Source organism: Lissotriton vulgaris, chromosome 1_1 (genome assembly GCF_964263255.1).
Source record: "Lissotriton vulgaris chromosome 1_1, aLisVul1.2, whole genome shotgun sequence".
Taxonomy (NCBI): Eukaryota; Metazoa; Chordata; class Amphibia; order Caudata; family Salamandridae; genus Lissotriton; species Lissotriton vulgaris.
In genome coordinates this window covers 1546623310-1546639511 of record NC_141685.1, presented here as the reverse complement: position 1 = coordinate 1546639511, position 16202 = coordinate 1546623310, and the positions used below count along the sequence as shown (strand labels likewise).

General features: G+C 44.8%; 1 protein-coding gene across 2 annotated transcripts in view; it reads right to left on the bottom strand.

Moving 5' to 3' along the window:
• TMTC3 (transmembrane O-mannosyltransferase targeting cadherins 3) overlaps positions 1-16202 on the bottom strand; it is a 570313-nt gene that overhangs the window by 117485 nt on the left and 436626 nt on the right. The window lies entirely within an intron of this gene.

Sequence of the window (16202 nt, the reverse complement as noted above, 5' to 3'; positions counted from 1 at the left end):
ACTTAAATTGTAACGAAGAACAGATGTTTTACACGCCTATGTTATGTTATGTTATGTTATGAGTTTGATTGAGCGCGACAGCTGCCCCAGCAATGAGGCGTCCTGGCGCTGAGAACCATAGAATAACCTACTGAGTGGAAGGGGAGGAAGAGACAGATGGCTTAAGACAGTGGGAACAGATGGGTTTTAATTGCCTTCCGGAAGGCGGACAGGTTGTCCAGGCAGCGAATGTTCGGTGGCAGGGAATTCCAGAGTTTCGCTCCCAAAACTCTGAAGGAGCGCCCCCCAACACGGCAGAGTTTCGTTCGAGAAACCACTACCAGATGTTGACCCAGGGAACGCAGGTTGCGTTGAGGAGTGTAGAGTACTAAAAGCGGTCGAAGGAGTTCAGGGCCTTCAGTTTTGAGAATTTTAAAAGCAGTGGTGAGGGTCTTGAATTGGATTCTAGATTCAACCGGGAGCCAGTGAAGGCTTTGTATGGTGGCTCTAACGGAGCACCTCCTGGGAAGACCCACTACAGCCCTAGCCGCTGAATTCTGTACCCGTTGTAGCCTTGCTATCTCTGCTTTGTTGGTGCCTTAAAGTAGGACACTGGCGTAATCCAACCGAGAGAGGATAATGGATTGGATTATGAGCTGGCGCATTTTGGGATCAAAGAAGCCAAGTATAGGGTTGAGGCTTCTCAGCAGGCCCACACAGGTACCAGCCACTTTTTTTGTGTGGGTTTGGTAACTCGGTGAGGAGTCCAACCAAACACCCAGGTTTTTTACCAGAGTTTTTGGTGATGGGATGGGGCCAGCAAGGAAGGCCACCAGTGGTCGCTCTAACAACTGGAGTTTTTTCCGAGGAGCAGCACCTCCGTTTTCCCTGCGTTCAGCTGTAAGCAGTTGCCCGTCATCCACTGGGCAATTGCAGCCAGTCCATCCCTAAATGTCGTGGCTGAGATTGAGGGGCCCTCAGTGAGGGTGATGAACAGCTGAGTGTCGTCAGCGTACGACACCAGCGTGAGGTCCCACTCTCTGGCCACAGCCATGAGAGGCTGCACATAAAGGTTAAAAAGGGATGGACTGAGTGCAGAGCCCTGAGGGACTCCTTGGCCGATGGAGTGAGATCGGGAAATGAACAGAGTAGCTGAGACCCGGAAGGATCTGTCCGTCAAGAAGGAGCGGAACCAGTCGAGGGCCAGGTCACTAATCCCTATAGCTTCCAGGCGTTTGAGCAGTATGTTATGGGAAACAATGTCAAAGGCTGCGCTGAGGTCAAGCAGAATCAGCGCAGCACTATGACCGGCATCTAATATCTTCCGAAGATGTTCAGTGGTGGACAGAAGGGCAGACTCGGTACTGTGACCTGGCCATAACGCATTCTGAGATGGGTCCAAGATGTTATTTTGGGCCATGTGGTGTGACAGGACGTTGTTTGCGTGAGCTTCTGCTAGCTTAGACACCCAGGGGAGCAACGAGATGGGCCTAAAGTATTCCGACTTTGTGGGGTCTAAGGTCGGCTTTTTAATAATGGGGGTGACCCATGCTTGTTTCCAGCAAGTTGGGACCACTGCCGAAGAGAAGGAGAGATTGAGAAGCGTGGCCAGGGAGGGGAGGAAAAGGTCCAGAGACTCAATAAATTGAGCCGGTCTCATGGGATCTGACGGGGAGCCGGACTTAACCTTTCTACAGAGTTTGGCTAGATCACCATGGGAGATTTCGGGTAGAAGTGATAGCCTGGGGCCTTTGATAGAAGGGTTAGAGGAGTTAGTGAGATCAGAGGGGTCCTTGTGAGAAGGCACTATAGATTTTCCTCACCTTTTCTATAAAAAAAGTAGCGAGATCCTCGCATTGCTGTGTGGAGGTGATGCAGGAGGTTGGATTGCCGCAGTTTTGTAGTTTTTGCACCAGTTTAAAGATGGTTTTTGTGGGGTTGGAGCTGGAGTTGATTTCTTTTGCGTAGAAAGACCCGCGTGCCGCGTGTATGGCTTTGTGGTATAATTTTAATTTGATAAATGATAACAACAACTTGAGAGAGAGGGAAGAGGCACTCTCGGTCCCCCAGGTAATAGTTACAATCAACAGATGAGTGCCCACACAGGGATGGTAGTGTCAAGCACAGAGAAGAAAAGAAAATCAAATCAACCCGAGTAGGAATTCCTCAGGGATTTCTTGAAAGCCCTCACTCACCACCCTGGGTGGTGACATGCTTCATCATCGGGCCCACCAGGAGAAACCGAATGCCTCCCTGGTGTGCTGCAACGCCAGGTTACTGCGGAGCGGGATTTTTTTGTGACAAAGTGTATGGAAAAAGTGAGTTTAAAAAATACCAAACAGCTTTACCAACCAAAAAACTTTATTCCGTGGTTAGCTGGGTATTGGTTAAAAGGTATGTGCAGGGAAATGTACCAACTAATGTGTTGGGTGTTTTCCCCTTTTAAATTACAACGGGGTCAACATGTTTCTGCCCTTTCAGTGTATGGATATTACTGGGCATTCGTCAGGACCATGTAATTGTGTACCTCGGTGGTATAGGCGTGCTAAGGCCTGCCCTAGCCAGAGGACATGACATTTAAAAAACAGAATTATGTGTCAAAAAAAGTGCAAAAGAACAAACCAGAACCTTTGGTCCGGTTCGGTTCGAGGAGATCGTTAGGTGCCTAGCGGGTGTTTGGCGTTGCGGGCGGTGTGTCATTGTCGCCACCACCCCCCTCCCGAGACCCATGAAGTGTGGATCTTTTAATACACAAACCACAGGTTCATCAAATTTGTTCGAACCCCTTTTTTCTGGTTTGTTCTTTTGCACTTTTTTTGACACATAATTCTGTTTTTTAACTGTCACGTCCTCAGGCTAGGGCAGGCCTTAGCGCGCCTGTACCACCGAGGTACACAATTACATGGTCCTGACGAATGCCCAGTAATATCCATACACTTAAAGGGCAGAAACATGTTGACCCCGTTGTAATTTAAAAGGGGAAAACACCCAACACATTAGTTGGTACATTTCCCTGCACATACCTTTTAACCAATACCCAGCTAACCACGGAATAAAGTTTTTTGGTTGGTAAAGCTGTTTGGTATTTTTTAAACTCACTTTTTCCATACACTTTGTCACAAAAAAAATCCCGATCCGCAGTAACCTGGCGTTGCAGCACACCAGGGAGGCATTCGGCTTCTCCTGGTGGGCCCGATGATGAAGCATGTCACCACCCAGGGTGGTGAGTGAGGGCTTTCAAGAAATCCCTGAGGAATTCCTACTCAGGTTGATTTGATTTTCTTTTCATCTCTGTGCTTGACACTACCATCCCTGTGTGGGCACTCTTCTGTTGATTGTAATAATTTTAATTTGGACAGGTAGAGAGCTTTGTCCCTGTCTTTATACTCTTTTCTCCAATTACGTTTGGCTACTTTACATTCTTTTCGCATGAGTTTCAGATTTTCATTATACCATGGGTTAGAGGGGGAGCTACGTCCTCTAGTCCATTTAGCTGGTATGAGGGTGTCAAGTCCTTTAATGATCCAGTCCTTAAAAGCAGCATAGGACGTGCTAATATCATTAGTGGCTTCGTGATGGAATTCTCCTAGGGTGGTGAAGAGATCATCAGTTTGTAGTTTATGCCAAGGTCTCTTAAGACAAGAGGGCGGCAAATCTTTATTGGGCAGTTTGTTTACCAATATCGTGAATTTGATGAGAAAGTGGTCAGTCCATCCCATAGGTTTGGGTGGGTGGTGTAGAATGAACCCATCTTCAATAGTACTAAGCCCAGATTGAAGGCAGTCCAAAGAACTGTTCCCAACAAGGTGCGCGCGCGCACCTCTCTTCCTGTGAACGTGCACTCCAGTGTGTGAAGCAAGGATACACAGGACATCCCGGTGAGAGAATTTGTGTCGTTGCTTTAAAAAGCGAGCGGCGCAAAAAGCACTTTGAAGTTTTGCCAGTAGAGTGCAGGTAAGGCTGGCTTGGGGGACACGATGAATGGCTTTGGCGTGGCGCTGTACAAGGAAGACTGTGGGCTTTTGTTGAAGTATTCGTGTTAATCACAGCCTCTTCACGAGCTGTGATTAACATGAATACTTCAACAAAAGCCCACAGTCTTCCCCGCACCGCACTTTACTATCAAAGAGTAGATCAAGTTTAAAAACACTGCGTAAGTACACAATGTGTTTTTAAACTCGCTCTTTTCTTTTGTTAGTAAAGCGCGGTGCGGGGATGACTGTGGGCTTTTGTTGAAGTAATCATGTTAATCACAGCTCGTGAAGGGGCTGTGATTAACACAAATACTTCAACAAAAGCCCACAGTCTTCCCCGCACAGCGCTTTACTAACAAAAGAGAGGAGCAAGTTTAAAATCACAGCGTGTAAGTACACGCTGTATAGCTGCCAAGGTTTCAGATTGCTAAATGTGACATTTCCATAATTACAGTGTAATGATGAGTGACGTTGACGATTAAAACCTATTAACGATTAATGCCTATATAATTCCTAAACAGGTACTTCTCTCTGATCAATTTCATTCGATATTACCACTCAAGTCAAAACACAGTGGTTTATGACTTTTTAATGATAATGAGGTTTATATAAGGTAACTCCACAGAGACATTGGTATTCTGTAATGAACTCAGATGGTGTATGATGTATACATCTGGAAGCGTGCAAAGTTTGGCGTGTATCACAGACAGCACCTAAAACTAAGGACCTCATTTAAAGGTTGCCAGAGACCCCCACGCCCTCCAGGTCCGCAGAAGCTATGGTCACTGCTCCCCTTGCAGATGACTGCCATCCATATTTAGAAATCCTCTCCAGAAACCCAGGAATGTGTGCCTTCAGCAGGGTTACATTGACAGAGACTATGTTGACAGTGTTGAAGCTTTGCTAAGTATGCACCATGTTTACATGCATTTGGTAATGTTTTTGTTTCTCTAAAACAAATGCCTAAAGTGGGAATTTGCTTAGCGAAAACCCTATGCCCTGTTACATTGGGAGTTTCTTCCAGTGTAAGCGTAATTTCTCTTGTCTCCTGTTCAGAAACGCCTTGGCCTTGCTAAGCAGTCTCAAACAGTAAAAAAGAAAAAGTACAATGAAAGGACCTTTCTAATAGGCGTGCTTTGAGAATTACATTGATCAGTGGACCTTTAGCAGGCAGGCCTTCCCTTGAGTCTAAAGAGAGCAGAGGAATTGTGAGTTTTAAGGGGTGGGAGCACCACCGATTTTTGTTGGTGCTTTTACTCGGCCAAACTCTAATTGTGGTACCCAGTCTGCACATTAGTACGATCTGCAACCTGCCCAATGAAAACTGTGACGGGGTTACAGTCTAGACATCTTTGATCATAATCATTATTAATTGTAGAGGGCATAGCTGGGGTAAGAAGCTCCCGATGAGGAGCCTGTAGTAAGTTTAATATAGCTACATGCATACATGACCTTCACCCACCTGAACAGAAGAACTCCTCTGCCACCAGCATTGTATGGTTAGACTCTGCCCCAAACTGGTCTATTAAGTCCACCACTTTGAATGGCTTTTCAGTAGAGCCATTAATATAGAGTAGTGTGGCTGCATAGACCAGGCTTTACAGCTCAGGGGAGTGCCTGTTCCTGTGGAGAACTGCCTGAGTAGGGGCTGCTTACTACATAGTGTAGAACCCTGTATTTCCTGACACAGACTGCAGGGCAACTTTCCCGTGTGCCCAGGTGAAGAGGTTACACAGATATCCTGCTGTGCTAGACTGCCTCTTCTCCGGCTGTCCTGTGGACATGGCTGCACAGACAGCGAGGCTCCAGTCCCTGTGCAGAAAGCTGTATGAGCAAGGAGTATTAGTGGCACTCATCTGGGTAATGTTGGTCCAAAAGATTGATTTTCTTTGTCCAAACTAATGCTAACTAAAACCAGTTTAATCTTGTAGCAACTGTCCAGGAGCGAGAAAGGAAACAACACTGAGGAAAGAGAGAGAGGTAGGGAAATAAAAGGAAAGGAGTGATAGGGAAGGACAGAGCCTCTAGGAGAGGTGAAAGGGAGGTAAAGGCTAATGGACAGGAGAGTTAGTAGGGCAAAATGGAGGGAGAGATAAATGGAATAAGGGGAGAGGGATGAGACAAGGCGATGATAGTAACAAAGATCACGTGTGATTGAAGGATCAGGGAAAACGGGAAAAGGGAGGAAAAGAGAAAAAACAAGTAAGGAGACGAGAGGTGAGGACAGAAGAAGAGAAAATCAAAAAGAAGAGGACGAGGGGAGCAATGGGAGGAGACAGAGACAAAAGGAGAAGAAAGACACATGAAAGAGAAACATAGAGAAAAAAGGGTTGGGTTAGGAGGAGGCATAGTCTTTTGGTGGTCCACTGCCATTGATGTAGTATTGTAAAATAACTATCTTTCAGGCGGGCTTCCCTTAACCCTCAAACATGTTCTTCTAATGGCTCCTCTGAATACCCCTCAAAGAATTGTGTCTAATTGCACTTCCCTCCAATTATGAAGTGCATTTGAGGTGGCTTGCAAGATCTTAGCAATTAGAGTTGTATATAAGCCAGAATCCGTCCCACCATATTCCTTCCAGGTGATTAGATATTGAAGAATTGGGGACTGTGGTATGTAGATAGGTCATGGACCCAGTTTTCCACGTATTGGGTGCACCAGTAGAGCATGTCTCCACTGTTGGGTATGTGGGATATTATGTGATTGCACTAAGTCTGGGAAGGTTCTAACTAAAGTATGTCAGTTATCCCTGTCAGCTTGCAGGCTCTCCCCATCGCCCATCTAATTTCTTCTCCCCCAATTTCATTCTGACCATTCTGTTATAATGGCATTTTTAGCTGGAGAACTGCATGTACTTCAGGCAGTCTATGGACCCATCAGCCGTTGGAGTCTTGTGGTTTTCTAAACCTAAAGTGTACTCGCCTGTGTAACCAATTCATGTCATGGCGTGTGTATCCAAATAGCAAATCTGCCTTAAGCCCTTGAACGTGGGTTGTATGTGTGGAAATGCACCGTCTTTTCAGTTTTTTAAAGCAAAAGTTTGGACTGATATTTGGCGCTGCGCACAAGCGTGGTCTGGTTCCTGGTGCACACAGCCATGGCTGCAGTGCACAGAAACCCTACACAGAAAAAAAATTAGAGCAACATTGGTCCAAAGACCAGGAGCGATTACGGGAAAAGGAGGTCTTCTGTTCCAGACTCTGAGAACGAGCACGAAAACGGTGTATGTGAAGAGCAAAGTACCCCGAGAGGGTAGTAAGGGACAGCTGTTTTCTGAAGTAATTAGAAAGTAGTCTAATGTAAATCCAGAAAAGCCATGTAAAGTACTTTGAAACGCACGTGTTGCTCGAAAGAAATCACATACAGAGGGTGCCGAACTAACCAGGCAAATTACAACAGGGGCAGTAACCGCTGACCCACTTTATACTGTACCAGCTGGGGATAGGCAGACATTTCTGTTGGTTGCCGTAGGTTGAGAACATCATCGTAATCAAGATCAGAAGCCACACCAATAGCAGAAGTAAACGTTTCTTATTCCAAAGTCAGTATAGTACAACTTCATTATCTGCAGTTTGGAGAAGCCAAAAGAAGCAGCAATCCTGAGGTGAGACATTTGATTAAAAGTGGGAGTAAATTTAAACCCGACATTACTAACCTGAGCCTTGGCCGGCAGTGAGAGCCAATTTTCAAACGGGAGATAAGAAGCTACCCAGACCCTGTCACACCTACACAAAACCAAACCCCTTTTTTCAGTCATTTGCAAATAGGCAAAAAAGTTGTCATCTAAATTGTTATCACTAACAGTTCGGAAGAGTTCGGATCTAAATATGAATGTGTGTAGTAGAAACCATATAAGACTTGTTAGTGAGCCTATGTATTGACATCTCTCCATAAGGGAAGAGGCAAAAGAAGGTAGCAGACGGGAGTGTCAACGTCCGCATTAAAGCTACAAAGGACTCCGGGGAAAAAACTTGCAGGCCTCTATGAACATTCCTGTAACCCCATTCAAACCCAGTGACACCATTGCCCTCCTCATGTAAAATACCACCTGTTTCCCTTTAAGGAGTTAAGAGTATGTAACCTAAAACCCAAAAGGCCTTGAAATCAATGAAGCAGAAAAAGTAACTACTTTTAACACAAATATCCAACGAATTTGGCCGAGATACAGTGAATTCAATTACTTTTAAGTTGCATTAGATTAATTTAAATGTAATTGTATTGTAGTATCTGTTTTTATGCATAGATTTATGTGTGATTGATTCTTTGTGCGAAAGGCAGTTTTGCCGAAAGTACTTAAAATTAGCTCAGACTCAGTCTTGTTGGAGGCCCTACAGTACCTGAAAGCCATAAAATGATTGAAACCGAGAAACTACAATAGCCAATTCACCATTTCTACCAGATGAGGACCTGCAAGATACCGGCTTATTTTATCAAGAAACAAAATCCTCGACCTGACAGGTAAAATAGGCGACTCTAAACTACAGCCCCTGTTCACAGATCATTAAAACAGTAAACAATATCTGCCTTACCTCCAACTTCCAACTACATGAGGAATTAAAGTACCTAACTTAAGTCATTGAAACTGCCCATCCTGTCTCAATCCGGTATAATACCTGTATCATCACATGATATTATATACCAATTTACTAAACTAAAACTGATACAAACATGGAACCTAAACAACTAAGAAAAGCCCCCAATTGCTCATTTTCCAAATTCAGGGAGGTATCGAAAGAGAAAATAATAGATCTCATGAGACAGATAAAAACAGGCTCAGCCTTAGATCCCTACCTTATCTTCCAGAGAACGCAAGAAAAACAGTGGTGAGCTCCTTGGTCTTTCCTCTCTGGATTATTGCAATGGATTATTTGCAAATGCGCAGGTACGGATGGTAGCCAAGCTGCAACTCATCCAAAATGCTGCAGCAAGGCTACTATCCGGCACTCCTAAATTTCACTCCATCAAGCAAGTAATCAGGAACTACCACTGGCTAACGGTGAGAAATTGCATCAGATTTAAAACCTTGTGCCTCACCTTTAAAGCTCTTAATGGTCATGGCCCGGCGTTTCTCAAACAGAAACTTCTCTACTATTTACCTAACAGATCTTTAAGATCTGAACAGAGGCATCTACTGGCAGTGGCGCGTACCAGGACGGTCACATGGGGCGATAGATGCTTCACTAACACCGCGGCCAGACTCTGGAATACTCTTCCAAAGGAAATTAAATCTTCACCCTCACTACTTCAGTTTAGGAAACTGCTGAAAACCTGGTTGTTTGACCAATAATAGTCCAGGGTATCACTTCCGAATGGAGATAATGCTTAATCAGAGATCTTTAGCAGAGTCACAGCGCCAAGACACCCACGGGTATATGTTGCGCTTTATACATTTTTAAAATAAATAAATAAATAAATACATTTACTACTTCGTCCTTTATAACTAATGGGACATGCACATAATGTATGAAAGGGCCTGCTACTCAGCTGGTTATTAAAGGACACCGATACATTTACTAAATCAATACCAATCATACAGGTCGGTTCTTACTGAACAGATCCGACACATTGCTGGTCACAGGAGGACCCTACCTCAGGCCACCTGCATGTCCCAAGTAGTCACATACTATGAGCAGCAACATTTTATTATCTCAATTATATCAATTATGAACACAATGCAGTGCGTCACTCACATATTAGCAGTTATTTAAAGGAGGTGTGTTATGTAGTCCATCCGGGCAGATCTTCGAATCTCTTTGTTCCTCCGTACATCTGTTACCTCCTCCAGATACACCTTAGAATAAACTATCTTCTGCCACAGGCCACCGGTTTGAGGACATATAGAACAAATTACTTACCTTCAGTAATTCCTTATCTGGCAGAGACTCTATCTAGCCGCAGATTGCTTGCCTTAGAATATTCCCGAGCTGTCAGACTATATCTGGAAATTTTTGGTAAGCAGTACCCCTGCATGCCTGTAGGTGGCATTGTTTGGCTCTGTGTAGCAGCATTCATGTCAGTAGTGACGTGCGCAGTACCTATGTAGCCATCACCCCAGCGAGCTTACATCAGTGTCTTTTTGCAACGTTCCATGCTAGAAGTGCAGAGCCACAAAGAACACTGACCATTGGTGCATTAAGCTAGGGCCCTTAAAAGGGGAACAACCCTTTAACTTTAAATCTGTTCGCAGAGTAGGGAATATGGGTGGGTTGGTATAGAATATGCGGTTAGATAGTGTCTCTACGAGATAAGGTGTTACCAAAGGTAAGTAACTTGTTCATCCGATACAAACTTCTAGTCGCAGATTCCTTACTTTTGAATAGATCCCCAAGCAATACCTCCCTGGAGACAGGGCTGCAATTCAAATTAGATTAAAAAGTCCTGTAGGACCAAAAGTGCCAAGTGACTGTCACGCCAGACCAGAGTGTCCAGGCAGTAGTGCTTCGAAAACATGTGCAAGGAAGCCCAAGTTGCTGCCTGACAGAAATCCAGGACAGGAACTCAGAGAGCTAATGCAGTGGTCGCAGATTTGGCTCAGGTAGAATGAACTCACAAACCTTCAGGAGGTTGCTTTTTGGCAATGCTGAGCAGATTTTCATGCAGACAATACCCATTGTGGGATGGTCCGTTTCTGCACTGCCTTTCCTTTCTTTATTCTGAAGTACCCCACAAAAAGTTGATCGTTCACCTTTAACTCTTTTGTGCGGTCAGGATAGAATGACACTGCTCTTTTTGGGTCCGGAAAATGGAGGAGTGAGGCACACCGCAAAAAGTACAGAGAGCAATGGATTTGCCTACGTCAAAAGGGAGTTACCATTTTCGGTAAAAAAGATGCTCTAGTATGAAGGACTAGCTTGTCCGGGTAGATGTAGAGCTATGGAGGCTGTGCTGACAGACTGTAACTAACTGACACCCCAGGCGGATATTATTGACGCTAGGAAGGCCGTTTTTATTGCCAGAAGCCTGAGGGGACAGGTCTGTAGAGGCTCAAAGGGTGGATAAATAAAAAAATTCAGAACTAGGTTGAGGTCCCACTGTGGCATAATGGAAGGTGCTGGTGAAACATATATGGAAGAGTGTCAATCACTGGAGGTAAACTGTTCCTATCGATGATAGCTCGCCCATTCAGCGGCTCAAAGTGTAGGTTGAGAAATGCCTATCTTACTTTATGTCAAAAAGGTTGGAAGAAGGTGGAATTCCTCCTAATTGGAGAGTTGCCCTCACACACCCATCAGGGTGTCATACTTCATCATTGGGCATTGTCTTCCTCGTGGGGGCGGCGCTGCAGTCCCCCACAGGCCCAGTGAGAGGGCTCTTTGGCGGAGATCTTTTTGAGGAACGTTGCAGTGGTGAGTGCGTGTGTGTGGGGATCTGTGTAAGTGGGTTTTAAAAATACTGTGCCGGTACCCACAAAGAAATTTTTTCTTGGGTTTGTACGATATATTAAAAACAGGCAAAAAGGAGCTTGTAACTCTGCCATAGAGAGTTAGTTCGTTTTTGCAAATTGAATGTGCAATCCGGTCTAATCAGGTTGACATGTTTCATGCCTAGTCGGTCCCTAGTGGATCCTATGGCGCTTCGTCAGGACCAGGGAGATAGTTAAACGGTGGAATAGATGTGAGCACAGTGGTTCGCCACAAGAACACACAATACACCCTGTGATATTACCCTGATTCAGGTATGTGGTCTAGAATCAAGGAAAAACCGAGATCCTCCTCATCTCCAACAAGGACGAAAACCTGCAAATGACAGATTGGCTGAAAGCTGTGGATGCACTCAACGGGAATGTCACCCTGACAAACTCGGTAAAATCACTGGGAATCACCCTTGACCACAAATTATCCATGACTAACCACATCAAGAACTCAGCTAAGAGCGCCTTCCTCAATCTGAAGCTCCTCAATAAAATCACACCACACATTCCACCTACGGACCTCAAACGAGCCACCCAATCTCTGCTGTTGTCTAGACTGGACTATGGGAACGCAATCCTCTCCGGTACGGCTCTCTCTCACCATAGCACCTCTGAAAACCACCCTCAATGCAGCTGCCAGAATGATCTGCGGAGTCACTAAATTCGACCACATATCTCCTGCACTCAGATATCTAAAATGGCTCCCAGTGGAAATGCGGGCCAGCTTCAGAACTGCCTGCCTGACACACATAGCCTTGCACACAGGGAAACCGGAATACCTAGCTTCTAAACCTCTCTGTAGATAGGATTAGTACTTGCCCTCTGCTGTAACGACACCGGTTAATTGTCGGCCTTCTGGAGCACGTATAAGTATGGGAGATCAGTGCACCAAAGGTCTGTCATCGGGCCGATGGCGGAAGTGTGCGTAAAGTGAAAACACTGAAGCGGTCCCCAGGGGTTGTGACGGCTGTGTTACGCCGCCATCTTAGGGAGGGAGAAACTACGGGCCTTAGTGGTTTGATCAATCGGCGCACAGGTTTTTTTTATTACTTAAAAGTCTAAAAACAAACGGTGGGGCTAGGTGCTGAAAAACACTAAAGTTTAACCAAATATCAGACAGAGGTCTGAAGAAATGTGGTATAGCCAATACACTGTAGTCGGTGTACGTGATGCTGAAGCGATCACCAGGGATCGTGATGGCTGTGCTACTCTACCATTTCAGGGAGGGCGAGATTGCGGGTCTTAGTGCTCTGATCAATATGAGCATGGGGTTTAATTACTTAAAAACCTAGAAACAAAGGTGAGGCCAAGTGCTGAGAGATGCTTAAGTTTTACTAAATATCGGATGGTGTACGGAGAAATGTGGTCTCGCTAAACCACAGTAGTCAGTGGGAGTGGTTTAGATTATACCTGTCAAAAAGCGGCAGCTTGTCAGGAATAGATAAATAAAACTAAAAATAAGTAAATATAAATCTAGCCGTGATTGGCGGGAGGGTGTGGATGTTGGAGTCTAGCAATGAGTATGAAAGAAATTACCTCTATGATGATTGTAATCTTTGTGATGTCCTCCACCAAGATATTGTGAAGCAAAGAATGGCGTGTCTGCGGGGTGGGTAGATCAGATTAATAAAATGATCCATAGACTATGTGAGCTCCTTCTAAGGTGATAGGGCGGAGAGACTAGATGGTGTGAATTGTAGAGGAGTTAGTAAGTGAATTCAGCTCATGATATGTTGTCATTCAGGCCCTGAGTGTTTGATCTCGATGAAACACCCAGTGTTGTTCCTGTGTAAATAGAGTTCTCATAGGCCAGCTCGGGTGAAAGTCAATAATGGTCCAGTGTAGACTATCTGGTGTGTGGTTTGCCTCATGGAAGTGTGAGCACATTTTAGTATTCGTTTTTTTTAAGTGGATCGTGCTGCAGTGCTCACTGATCCGTGTCTTCACAGGTCTGCTTGTCATGCTCACATAATGAAGTTGGCAGGGGCATGTAATTAAGTAGACACCGTTTTTACTATTGCAATTGGAGTGTCGTTTTTGTTGCTCTAGTCTCGATAAACCCAGATCTATACTCTTTGTTGTGGTGGTTAGGGGGCATACTGAGCAGGAGCCACAGGGGAAATGGCCCTCGTCTGGTGGAAGGGCCTATAGTGTTGGTTGCCTTGTCTGTTGGGTCCGAGGCGAGTGTGTACCAGAAGGTCTTTCAAATTTTGAGTGAGTCGGTATGCAAAACGGGGTGCAGCCCAGGGGTAAAGTTTCCTCTATTAAGGATCGTCCAGTGTTTTTTGATGACCTTCTGTATTTTATTGGAGGTAGGGGTAAAGGTGGTGATGCACGTTAGAGTATCATTTGGAGTTTTTTCTCGGCTCTCTAGTAAACTGTCCCTCTGATTGTTCTTGGCCCTCTTGAGGGCCTGGTGTATCACCTTGTGTGGGTAGTGCCGATCCATTTAGTTAGATCTGAGGGATGATGCTTGCCTTTCATATTTGTTGGTAGTGTTACAGTTCCTGCGTAAACGCAGAAACTGACCTACTTGTAGGTTATACACCAATATCCCCCAGGACGCTACCTTGGAAGTCCTGGAGAACATTCTCCAACCAGAAAAATTACTTCACATATAGTTGTTAAATAAATGTTAAGTAAGTGTGGCATATTTTCAAGCTCACAACTTCATTTATTGCCAAAAATCTCATTAGCTATGGTTATATACTGATGAGATAGCTAAAAAAAAAAGGGTAAATACAGACAGAAATTTTCAACAAACAAATACAATAAAACCGGGAGCCCTACTACTAAGGCATTGTCTGTATCTGCCCACTAGGCAAGCCTGTCCAGTGAGTGTGGATCCAAGCACTCAGGATAAAATGTATCCAGTATATGTTGGGGAAGACCTCTCATTTGTCCAGTGAATTGAAAAGTGTACTTTTCTTAGATAAAGTTTAAAGTTGTTGTTTAGAGAGAGGCATAGCTTTCATTGATATCGCAGGTTCAATGGCCCCAGGACTGCGCTGAAACTCCTTCAGAGCTTTCTACCGACTGAAGATCCATTTTCCTTACTCACATTGTGGCTTTTCATATGCACACTTTCTCATCTTACCTGTTTTTATCTGCTTGTAGTTTTGTCAGCGAAGGAAACCGAGGCACAAAGGGTGAAAGGATGTGCCCAGAGTGCACAATTCTGACAAATACTGGATTAGATTATGCTGGCACCCGTTACAGGCATGTCAACGATTAGAACGACATCGTATCTCAGTTGTCAGCACTACCCAACCCTTAACAAGTGTAAAGACTCGGAGCACTTACAAGTGTTTACCCTGGGCATATATTCCGAAATGTTTCTTGGCGCTTTGACAGCTCACTGGAGTGCGTCCTGTGGCTCCAAATGTTTCTCTCGCTAGGGCCGTGATCTCCACTGATGTAGCCTTGCCCCCTTACCTCCACCATAGGGGCTGGAAATAGTGATGCGGAAGGTGCTGCTGCACACCCAAAATAACCAGAAGGTCAATGAGCTTTAAAGATGCTTTCAAATTTCGTTTTTACCTTGTCACTTCTGCTGTGCTTCAAAGACTTAGGTCAAATGTCAGGGTATGTTTTATGACAAATTGCTGCATAATCTTGGAACATGGAGACTAGTGTTTATTTTTCCTCGATTCCATCTCTGACTGCAAAGTCAAGAACTGTGAAAATCTTGCTGGAGTCCTGGAGTGTAAAAGATTGTAGAATGTACTATTTTTTTTATTAACCTTCAATATACATTACAATACCTGCACAGGTATTTCAGATTATATCAGCAGTTCAAATGAATCAGATTTTTTGTAATTCTGAAGTTTTGTGGTAACAGAGATTGTTATTAGATCTAAACAAACCAAGACACATTGTGATTCGCAAATCAAAATATTGCAGTAACGTGATTTCTACTTGTTTGTGCACTGCATAGTTTGTATCGGTAAAACTACAGGTCTGTTCATATGTAGTGGCTATTTCAATGAAAAATATGGAGTATTTAAATGAGTGCGCTAACACACCATGCTTTACTGCTACATTTGCGGCAATGTGCCACACGCCATACACTTGGCGTGTCCTGTTGATTGGGTGTCTCACTTCTTGCACTTGTCTTTTGTCTGATGCAGGGGTCTCCAACCAGTAGCTCGGAGCTACTGGTAGCTCACCAGCACCCTCAAAGTAGCTCTCAGAGGTGAGCCAAACCAAGCCAATCTCAGAGATTCTGTGTATATTAAAGAAGCCAGCACTGCTCATTTCACTACCCTTAAGAGTTACAGACAGCCAAAACATTGGCAGGGCCTGTTGATAACACTCAAACACACACTGTGTTGGCCTATCAATCAATAAATCAGGGAATTATAGAGTGCACTACTCACCTGTGAGGGTCTCAAGGCGCTGGGGGAGTGTGTGGGGGGATTTGGGTAGCTCAGGTCATTTGAAAAGCCAGGTCTTGAGGCTCTTCCTGAATGCTTATAGTGTGGGGCTTCATCTGATACTGAGAGGAGGTTGTTCCAGGTCTTGGCCATGATGTAGAGAAGGGTGTGCCTCCTGTTCTGGTTCTGTGGATGCAGGGGATTTCGGCCAAGGCCTGGTCAGCGGAGCAGATGTTTCTCTTGGGGTGTAGAAGGAGATTCTTTTGTTGAAGTATTGGGGTCCAGTGTTGTGGAGGGCTTTATAGGCGTGTGTGTGAGCAGCTTGAAAGTCACTCTTTTTTTCGACGGGGAGCCAGTGGAGTGCTCGTATATGCTGGGTAATGTGGCATTGCCGTGGGATGCTGAGGATCAGTCTGGCTGCGGCGTTCTGGACAGTCTGAAGTTTGTGGAGTAGAGATTCGT